Here is a 10,638-nt window from a genome sequence, read left to right as displayed (position 1 = left end):
GGACACCTGAGACCAGGAGAAAAGGATAAAGGATCATTGAATGCCTGATGCCTGAATTACCAAGTAGAAGCAGCCTGGAGTGTCAAGGACACTCTCAGGACCTCTTTTTGAGCTCAGGCTTCCACATCTCATCTGTTCCTGTACTAAACAGCAATGGGCCCTCCTAGACAACTCTCAGGCATCTCTGCCTGCTGAGCAGAGGTCATATGAAGACTTAGCACAAATATATTGAAGCTTTTGGCCAGGCACAAAGTGCTGGAGCCCATCCACACTGTGGGTGAGTGTTCCCCCAGGCCTCCAGGACTTACCTGGAGAACCACAGGAGCCAAGTCAGAAGCAGCCCCACAGGTGCTCATACAGGCAAGAAACATGGGCACAAAGAGAACTGACGCTTAAGCCTGGTCTTGGGGCTATTTCTACCTTGTAGAGGCAGCCTATGAGCCCCCTTTGTGGTTTGTACAATAGGCAAGCTTAACTCTGCACCAGTCAGGGTGCTTCTTGGGTGATTATCTCCCCAGCAGGAGGGCAAGGGGGAAAGCAGGAAATATTCAGTGGAGCTGTATTTCTGTAGGAACAGAGGAAGACAGAAAGTAAAAAAAAAAAACAAACCACCAAAGCAAACTTCCATATTTTACTTCAGTGAAAGATTCCTCTCTGTTTCCGAGAAAGGAGCAGAGATGAGCCAGTATAACGCGTCACCACAAACTAGCTCTACTCTTCTCCACACCTTGGGGGATTTGGTTGCTGATTTGCATTTACCAAAACATTCCACAGGTGCTGAGGGGTTTGAACGACCACCCAGAAGACGATGAAACAAATGACACCGGAAGAGGTGGACGTTCCCACTGCAGGTACAAGATAAGGATTCAGGGCACTTTGCAGCCCTGCCCTCCCAGCTGTGGCCAGCTCAAGATGCGCACACAACCACTGAACTGCTTTGGGGAAGACTGGCTCCTGTAAGAGAGAAGATAAAGAAAGAGACATGGACAGATCATCCAAGATTAAAGATGGAAAAAAATGAAAGGACTTGTAAGAGGAAACTTTCACTATGCCAGAATCATTATTAATCACATTAATGCCCTGCAACTCCCTATGACTAAGAGCTGTTAAACTTAATTGGATTTAAAAATGTAGATATTCCACTACAAGGCAAAAAGGAGCTAAGGTATTAGGATATGCAAAGGGGATTCACTGAAAAGGGCATTTTTCATTCATGCATTAGAGTATTTTCTCAAAAGTGTTTATTACCTCGTCTCTTTAATTTTTGGCAGGTTGTTTTTACCTCCTCTATTTTTAGCTTCTTTTTTTTTTTTAATTTGCCAGTGCATTTTAACTCCCATGCCTGTTTCTATGATGTTAATAAGGGAGAGAGAGAAGTTTCATAAATATGAAGGTACTCCAAGCACTGGGGTATGTGTCCAAAAAAAGACCAAAATCAGTTCCCTCACTGAGTTAAATATAGGCACAACCCTCAGTACACATCACAGAAGCAAAGCTTAAAAGGAAACAAGCCTTGATAGTCACCGCATCACTTGCTTTGATACAAAATAATATTTATAGAATAGTAATCTTTTTTGACCTTTTCTCTTCATGATCTCCTCCACAGGTAAATCTAACGTAGCATCTTTGTCTTTCATTGCCTTGCACAGCATGCTATTATTTGAGCAACATGAGGCTTTATGTTATCTGTACAAAGCAAGACTGGCATTCAGGTTTCCAATTTGTTCGGCTGTAAATGGAGACCACAGGGACAAAGATCAAATACTTTGCCTAACAGGGATGATTTGACAGTAGGCACTAGCAGGCTGGTTATACACCACATGCTCAGGTATTCCCAGCAGCTCTCAGCTGAAGGACCACCCTGCTTTTGAGTGCAGAGTTTGCACTGTGGCTGTACAGCACTGCCAAAGCACCAGCATGTGGCAAACCCTTTGCAACGTTGGGTTGGTGATGGGCAAAAAGCTAAGCCAAAGCCTCAAAAGAGGCAAAAGGCCAAAAAGCCCTCCTGAGGCCACAGACACCCATGCATGAGTTATCATCACTCCAAGACAGCTCTCGTGTGCACCTGCAAACTCCCTTTGAACATCCAGGTGCAGGGTTCTGATTTCTTTGCTACCTCCTACAGAGGACATGTGATACTGCCTCCTGAATCTTAAAGCTTACGCTAAGCTTACGATGTTTGTCTGAAGTCGGGTAGAGGCACAAATCCACCTCTTGGAAAGCAAGTGCTGCCAGTTCATTGAAACACAAGGCCCTTTACTTCCTCCATAAAAGAGGGTCTAGGGCAGCCAAACAAGCTCAAAGGCAGGATACAAGATAAAGGCAGGTTTTAGAAGAAGGATTTAAGGTTTTGTTTTTTCCATTGCTCTGTTCTAGAAATAACAGTCAAACCTCAGGATGGGTGAGGTGGCACCCCGTCACTAGAGACTGCGTGTGTCAGAGCCAGATGCTATGGCTATATCCCTAGCTGGGATCTGGACCTGAGCTCGAGCATGGAAAGTCCTCAGAAACAACTCTGTACTTCCCGAGGAAGTAGTAAAAATGTTATAGGTCTCTGCAACAACTGGTGTTCATCTGCTTTCACAAACCACCTCTTGACATTCACATTTACGTCTGCATTTCTTGAATGCAAGAAACAATTAACATCCTTCTTTTTTCTGTTGTTACGAGGAATTGTAACTAAAGGATAAAGATAAATTCCTTCTGTCCTGGGTCACAGGAGAGAGAAAGCCTCCGTTCATCCATAAGCCAGGGACACTGGAGGATGAATCTAGGGAAAAGCCCTGGCTGCTGTTTCAGAGGACCGGGAGGTTCAAAGGACCCTGCAGATGTGTCTGGAAGGGAAGTGGGGAAATAAATACCAGTTAGCTGCGACTTTCCTTGGACCAGGATGCAAAGGGCATCAGCAAAATTTTCTCTTGTTCTCTTGAGAACAGAGATTTATGAGAAGCTGTGCCCTAATTTAGTTCTGCTTTTCCCATGATTTCTCTGCCTGCACTTGGGATGGGTCTTCTTCCAGCGAGGAATACAACGTACAGAGATGAAGAAAACCCCGATCATCAAAGGGCTGCAGCACATTGCCATAATGCCGTCATAGCATGGCTTAGCCCCATCTATATAGGCAAGATCAAACAGTATCCTGCAGAGTCAGAATGCTATTGCATTACAACATGATTCTTCCCCATGACAGACTTGGCCAAAAGCCAGGCAACAAAATGGGTATGCTTGGAGTGAATGGACTTGGAGTCATAGACAGCAGTTAGAGATTTATGCTGTTGCAGTTGCTTCAGTCTCCAGTGTACTCACATCAGAAATCAAATCAAGACGCTGCCCCCCAGTATTTCAGGCTTACCCAGCTATCTGCAAACCAACCGTATGAACTTTGTCCCTTGTATGTGTGTCATCACTGTAGCTAAACATCTTGCATTTTTCTTTCAAAATATGTTCATTGAGTAAATTAATCATTAATAATAATTAATATTAGTTAATAATAATCTGCAGAAAATATGTGTGTGTGGAAAATCCTTTGGGAACACCCCTATGTCAGCATATCAAGAAATCGTGTTATACTTTCATTTTCTAATGTAACTGCCCGTTCAATGATAGCTTGATAGAAGTGGCATAGATCTTTTTGGTGGCACTTTGCTGCCAAGATGTTTTAATGAAAGACGATCAGCAGCAGGTAGCAACCTGAAGTACCAAACAGTGCCACAAAACTGAAGAGATTTTATCTGTCCTTCATATATCTGTACCGTTGATTCTGGCCTTGAAGTCATGAATGTATTTATTATTCCTTGCAATATACAGGATGAATCCTCAGTACTGTGGATTGGAGAGGGGAGAATGAGATAAATGAGCCTGTTAGGGTTTGGTGAATCTGACAGGACTAGCAAAGGGACTGAGCTGAACAGACTGAGACTGTCTGCTATAATCTAGAATTTGCCAGATGTTACCTGTGTGCACGTAGGATTGAATACGACTGAGTTTATGCTGTGCACCCAGCCACCACTTCTGAATTAATCACAGCATACACTAAGCTCAAACCCATTGCAAAAAAAAATTAAAAAGCTAAGGGATTTACACAAAAATTTAGATTAGCATGGCCTAAGTGAGTGCATTTGATTGGGTCGAGTGCTGGGCTGCAAAATCTTAAGCTGCTTTAACTCAAGCCCCAGCAATAATATTCCTAATATATTACAAAGTCTGCATCTATCCCAGTAAATTAAATGAATTAAAGTCTGTCCACTGGTCCTGAAGGGTCATGTTATGGTGTGTGTTCTCATGACTGGGCTGGAGCCTGCAGCTCGTTCTGCCTGGTTTGGTACAGTAGACATAGCTTGATATGCTGTCAGATGAGCACATGCAAAAGGAAGAATATAATCTTTCTTGACCTCAGCAAGCTGAGACCTCTGCAGGTGACATTAAATGTCATGGGAGGACAGAGCTCTCTCTGGTAAATACTTGCAGACTGGGGACTTGTTAAGTGTCATGTCCAGCAGGACTCTGAGTTCCAGCCGGATAGCAGATGGAGGGTGGCACTTTTTACCACTGGCCACAGAACACAGCTTTGCAGAATCACTGTTTACATAACAGTATCAGGGCGTTATGCTAAATTGCGTGTTTGCCTGCACAGACCACTGTGTGACATGCAGAGGTTACTCCAAAAGGTTTATAAAATCAGTAGTGTAAGGTATGTTTAACCTCTAGAAACAAGCACATTCCAGGAGCACTGAAGGTATTAATAGCCAGATTGCTCCAGCCACAGTGGGGAAAAGCCACTCATTAAAACACGGGAAGATGTGATGGGGGATGTCTCTTTAGCCATGATGCTCCTTTGAGAGTCCATCCACAACATAACACAACAGCTCTAATTACCCTCTGTAGGAAGCTGCCATCCTCCACTGACTATGGGAAGATCTTGTAAGAACCATCCAGTCTTCACACACCCTCCCCTCCTGCCCTAACACACTGTTTCCAGCTCAAGGGGTCAGAGAGACAGTGGCTGCCGGTAGCCCACGGTGGGGAAAGTGAGGTGGCAAGGCTCACAGCTCTCCCTCACAGACGAACATGGAAGTCCATGCTTCTTGTCATGGCATTGTTTCCACGCCTGTGTCTACTTAGAGGATTTCCTCTTCCCGTGACCAGCAATGGAAAAACTTTCCCCTGCCATAAGCCAGACAGTCAATATCACTTCCAACTGCAGCGAGCAGCAGCAGGAAAAGCTGACCTCTGCATTGGGGTACACTAACACTGCCCAATCTTTGTCTATTCACTGCTAGCTCTGATATGTCACCTACTTCTGTGGCTGTGGTCAGGGAGAACACCCCCTGATCGTCAAGGCTTCAATCTGACAATAGGCATGAAAGAGCAGTGTCTTTGAAATCCGCCCTCATAAGCAGAACTGAAACCAACATTTTCGGTAAAAGATTAGGAGAGCAAGTTAAATCAGGAGGCCCTGCAGCCTGTCATTACTTGCAGGTTTGTTTTGTTATCAGCACATATATTCAGACGCATGTTTGCAAAAGGACTGTGTTCCGTGCAAACCATGAGGGAAAGCAAGAAAATTATTTGGCTTGTGTTTGTCTGTGATGAGGTCTTGCCTTCTTTGTGTGCAAGCTGCTGGGGATCATTAGTACTCTCTGATATTCATTATTTGTAAGCAGGTCTGCTCTCTTCAGATTTATTTCCTGCTCCTCAGTGCAACACTACTAGACGTTTTCACACACACCGAATGCATTGCATAACATGGGGCAAAAATCTTCAGCAATTAAGTGACCACCTGACCATCCAATAACTGAAACAGCTCAGCTGCCATATGCTGCAACCAAGCCTCCTACCCAGGCCACGTGGCAAGAAAATCCATGACGGCCAGAGAGCTCCACAAAGTGAGACCTGCACCCTTCCCACAGCCTAACAGTATATCCCAGGCAAGAAAAAATATAGGCAAATCCAGACTATTGGGGCAGCAATTGATTGTTAGTGTTGTCACATAAGACACTACCATAGACAAGTGTGTTGGGTCCTGTCTTGAGATATACCCTTCTTTGGTAAGGTCACAGATGAGTTGTGCAGCCACACTGCTCGGCAGCCACCTGGGAGGTGCACGGCAACCCACAGATGTAGATTCACTCCTGATTTTTAGCTACTTCAATAGAAAATATGTCACTAACTCATAGCTGCTGCTCTGATGTGGGACTTCCACAGAAAGGAACAAGAGGTACATGTGCCCTCTTTCTGGCAAATTTTCATACAACATGAAAATGGGCCTCCAAGTTATATGAGTGCAGCTGCATCCCTTGGGGTCTCCTGGGGCAGCTGTACTCCGATGCCCATCTCTCACTGAGCTGGTGCCAGTAGGGAGGGGCTGTCAATTTAATATTATTTGCCTCCCTACCCCAATCTGCAATATGAATCATGTTCTTGAGAAATGAACAAGAGATCATGTAATTTTTTAGGTGAAGTGGCAAATTTGGGTAAACTGATTGGTAAGTACCAGCAACAGACAAAAAATCACCCTAAAAATGAAAAAAAAGGGTGTCCTGAGCCCCTGCCTAAATCTCATACACTCTAGGAAAGTCTCATTCTTTTTTTTTTATTTCAGTTAATGAAAATTTCATTTCAGTGAGAATTGAAATTAAATGAAAATTGAAATGTCATTAAATTTTTGATGTTATTATTATAATAAATAAGCACCTTAGAGGGTCCAGATGCCTGTGTCTTCATTCCCATGTGGCAGCTGAGGATGACTGCACTGCCTCAGTTGGCAGCGTTATTGGGAAGACAACCCCAAACCCCAGGCAGGCAGAGGCCGGGGCAATGCTGCAAGCAGGCTGCGACCGGCTGCACCACTTCAGTGCCCTGCCTTGGCAGCAAGGAGAGTAGTAAAGGCAACTACCTCGAACCAGTCATGGAGGCTTCTAAAAACCACTATACTGGTGGGTATAAAAACCACTATTCCATCCATCTGAACACAGCTGGGAACGTACAGGAGTATGTCCCCATCCTGTGAACAGCCTGTTGGAGATGAGAGCCGCGATATCCTCGCAAGTGGGGCACTGGTTCCTCTTTGGGGATGGTCGGGCTCTCCAGACTGGTCAGGATCAGCCCTGCCAGGAGCTTGGTGGCCGTGAAATAGCACAGATGAACATGTGCCAACCTTCAGCTGCCTGGGTCTGGTCAGTTTAGTTTACTAGCACAGTCATTGTTTGTAGATCTGTCTTTCAATTGCATGTGCTCTTTGTTTTATGTGGTGTTATCTATGGATCCTACTCAGAATATAATGCTGCTATTTAAAAATAACATTGAGTCGTTCTAAACTGGGCTCTCACTACTGTCACATTAGACTATAGGCATGTGATTAAGTCATTTCTCTTGAATTAGAATTCACAAAAGAAACCTCTAACTGACCTGCTTTTACTTCTATTCCATGCTGGTTACACATTAAAGCTCATTACTTCAAACCATCCTGAAGGGCATTTTTGCTGACAATCACAGTCCATTCTAGCCAAGAGTTCTGGACACATCCAAATGTGCATGACTTGTTTCTAGTCTGAACCTGTCTGCTATTAACTTCTAACTGTTGCTTCGAGTTATGGCTTTCTCTGCTATATGAAAGAGAAATTGGTGGAAAGTTTCAATTTTGCAAGAGTGATTTCATTTTAAAGATGAGTGGTTTTCCCCAGATCCTGTAAAGCTTCATTTATAAGTATCGTTGGATTTAAATGCCCAGAACACTGGCAGCCTCTAAAATGGTTCTGTATATGGTGAAAACAACCACAGAGTTTTAGGTCTGTCTGCACCCAGTTTTCATGAGCCTCAAACTACCCATGACAGTTATATTAAAATCTGCAAGTGGATTCTCAGTTGCCATTAAATCATTATTTAGGGCATGATTCTACTTCCACTTACACCCATATCAGCTTCTGTAACTCTCCCACTTCCAGCAGAATCTGCTACATGTGAAAACAGGTGTGGAACACACCTGATATATCTGTCCGGTTGTTGTTAGTTTCATGGAGTTTAGGGATGGAAGAAACTGCTAGGTCGCTTAGTCTGTCATCCTCGTTATGGAAATCCATTCAGTTATTCTTGTACTGGGTCCAATAAATTGCACTGAACTAAAATGTAGCTTCCAAAAAAGCATCCAGAGGATTTCAAAATGGAATCCACCACTCCCCTTCATCGTTCAGACAACTGTTAAAGAAAGCTCGCTACTGAATGTGCCGTCTGTCTAGCTTGAATACTTCTACCTTCCACTTTTAGCTTTTCCCTGTTACATGAAAAAGATCCTATTATCTCTTATTTTGTTACTGTGAAGACAACTGTGCATTGCAAACAATCTGTTTCTTGCTTTTGCTTTTTGTATGCTCTGCACAGTATCTGATCTGCAGCAAAGGAGTGTGCATAAATCCCTACCTTAAAGAAGCTGCAAGATAAGAGCCCTTCGGCATGGATGTCCTCAGCCATCTCAGCTTCTCTGAGGGACGAGCTCAGTTCATATTTTCCTGGCAGCAACGCTACTGAGGACACTGTTTAGGGCAGTCCTGCTGCTGGCTACCACCGGCTGCTCACTTCCACTGGAGAACATCCACGTTCCTCTCACACTGGACAGCCAGTTCATACATGCACATAGAAAATGACTTTCACGCTTAGCGGCTGTCTTCAGCACAGGTCAGTTGATTGAAGGAATCATTTAAGCACTGCAAACTGCTGGTCCAAGTGAGGGAGTAGATTGACATGTGCGTATGTGAGTGTGTGTGGTGTATGTTGGGGTGGAGGAGTGACTCATTTAAGAGTGATAGGAAAGAAGAGGCAGGAAAAATGCACACAGAGCCATCCCCTCAAGATAAAGGCAAGTATTCAATAGTTGCTTGGGAGCGGCTAATATATTTTGTCTGATCTCTGTCAAACAAACCCGTTGCCTCATTAGAAAATGAAGTCAGGTTAGTTCATCAAGATTATTCTCCGACTGCTGGTGATCACCTATACCTGCGGACAGTGAGAGCCAAGAAGTTCTTTTTCCCCAGTACTTGGGATTATAAATTCCAATTAGAAAACAGGATCCTTTGATAATGGTAACCATGTAGATGTTACCTAACATATAAACATAGATGTGATATAGTTCCAGTGAAACACATCTACATCTGTTTTCTATAGCACTGTGTGGATTGGCATTAATCATATCCTCCTACTTTTAATTCCTTCCTGGTAGGCGAACCTAGCTCCAGTGACCTACGTTATCCCGCTTGCCCTGACAGCATGATCACACAACATGAGCTATGGTTGAGAAGGAAGTAGCTGTGGACATGAGAGACTCACCACTCCCATTGTGTCATTTTCTGAAACCAAGTTTCAGTGTGATTTAAGTGCTGCTATTGCTGCCTCTGTAATACAAGCAGGACACAAAGATTTGTGCCTCACCAGACTCTGTCTCTTGATCCCTGTTGAAACCTAAAAAGCATTGGATTAAGCCAATGGGACACTGTGTGTTTCCAGAGTAATATACAGTCATCAGCAAAGCAGATGTGCAGCCTCCAAATTTAAACTCTTAGAAGGTGGAATAAAAAAAAGAAAAAATAAAAAAAAGAAAGAGTGGTACATTTGAATGTTCATTTGAAAAAGTTTGTTTTTAACATTTAGTTACAAAAAGGAGGAAAAAAGAAAAACCAAACAACCCCCCCCCCCCCAAATCTCATTTCAGAAATTACCCTAGACATGAAGTCCCTTATGCAGGACATACACATCCCCTAATCAAGACAAGGCAAACAAGCGCCCAGGGAGCCCGGAGAGGCTGGCAGCAACAGCTCCCCAAGGCACAGCTTTGGGGGTAGCCATGTCCAAGGACGGACTTGGGACATCCATGTTACAACTTAATCCTCTCTTGCCTCTGGAAGCACCAGAGAAAATCTGATGTCAGGAAATCATGCTTTAGGACTCTCTCAGATGTCGAGGACTTGCTTTTATGTATGATGGTAGCAGAGCTTGGTGATAGCTCCTTGCCTGGCTAAATGACAAACATTCATCATGTTATAAGCCTGCCTTACACTACCTATCTGGGTGGTAGGAAGGCTAAGTGTGGACAGGGGGTTCAGTAGCTCTTGACACCCTTCTGCTCTCTGGCCTTGCTTGGAGCAGACACTGGAATTTGCCCCTTGCCTGATGAGAGAGAAGTGCTGGGCCCTGTAGCAAGACGTTGTGTAACACAGATCGTTTGGAGGTGCTGGGAGTTTGGGAACAATGCTGCCTAGGGAGGAAGGCCTGAAGCGGAGGAATGCCTGAAAGCCCTGATAGACTTCATGCTTGCTAAGCCATGCTGTATTTTCAAAGACACTCTGTCATAAACCAGACTGCTGCCAAAAGACGTTGACCTGCCTTCTCCATGCCCAAGTAACTTGTTCTTACTTTTTTTCTGCTCCTTCTTCCCTAACCACTATTTCCTAACCTAGGCCAGTTCTTCTGACAAAGGGAAAGGGACAGCGATAAGACAGGAATGAGGAGCCCAAAGCAGGAGGAGGGTGAGACAGCTGCTTTCCCTGGCACTGCCAGGCTAAAACAGCCTCAAAACTCTGGCTTAAACTAGAGGCAGAGTTGTTATTTGAGGCATACGAATTGCTCAAGCAGCTCGGCTTTGATGCACAT

Source organism: Phalacrocorax aristotelis, chromosome 2 (assembly GCF_949628215.1).
Source record: "Phalacrocorax aristotelis chromosome 2, bGulAri2.1, whole genome shotgun sequence".
Taxonomy (NCBI): Eukaryota; Metazoa; Chordata; class Aves; order Suliformes; family Phalacrocoracidae; genus Phalacrocorax; species Phalacrocorax aristotelis.
The sequence above is the reverse complement of the archived record's forward strand: the minus strand, read 5'-3'. Positions refer to the sequence as shown.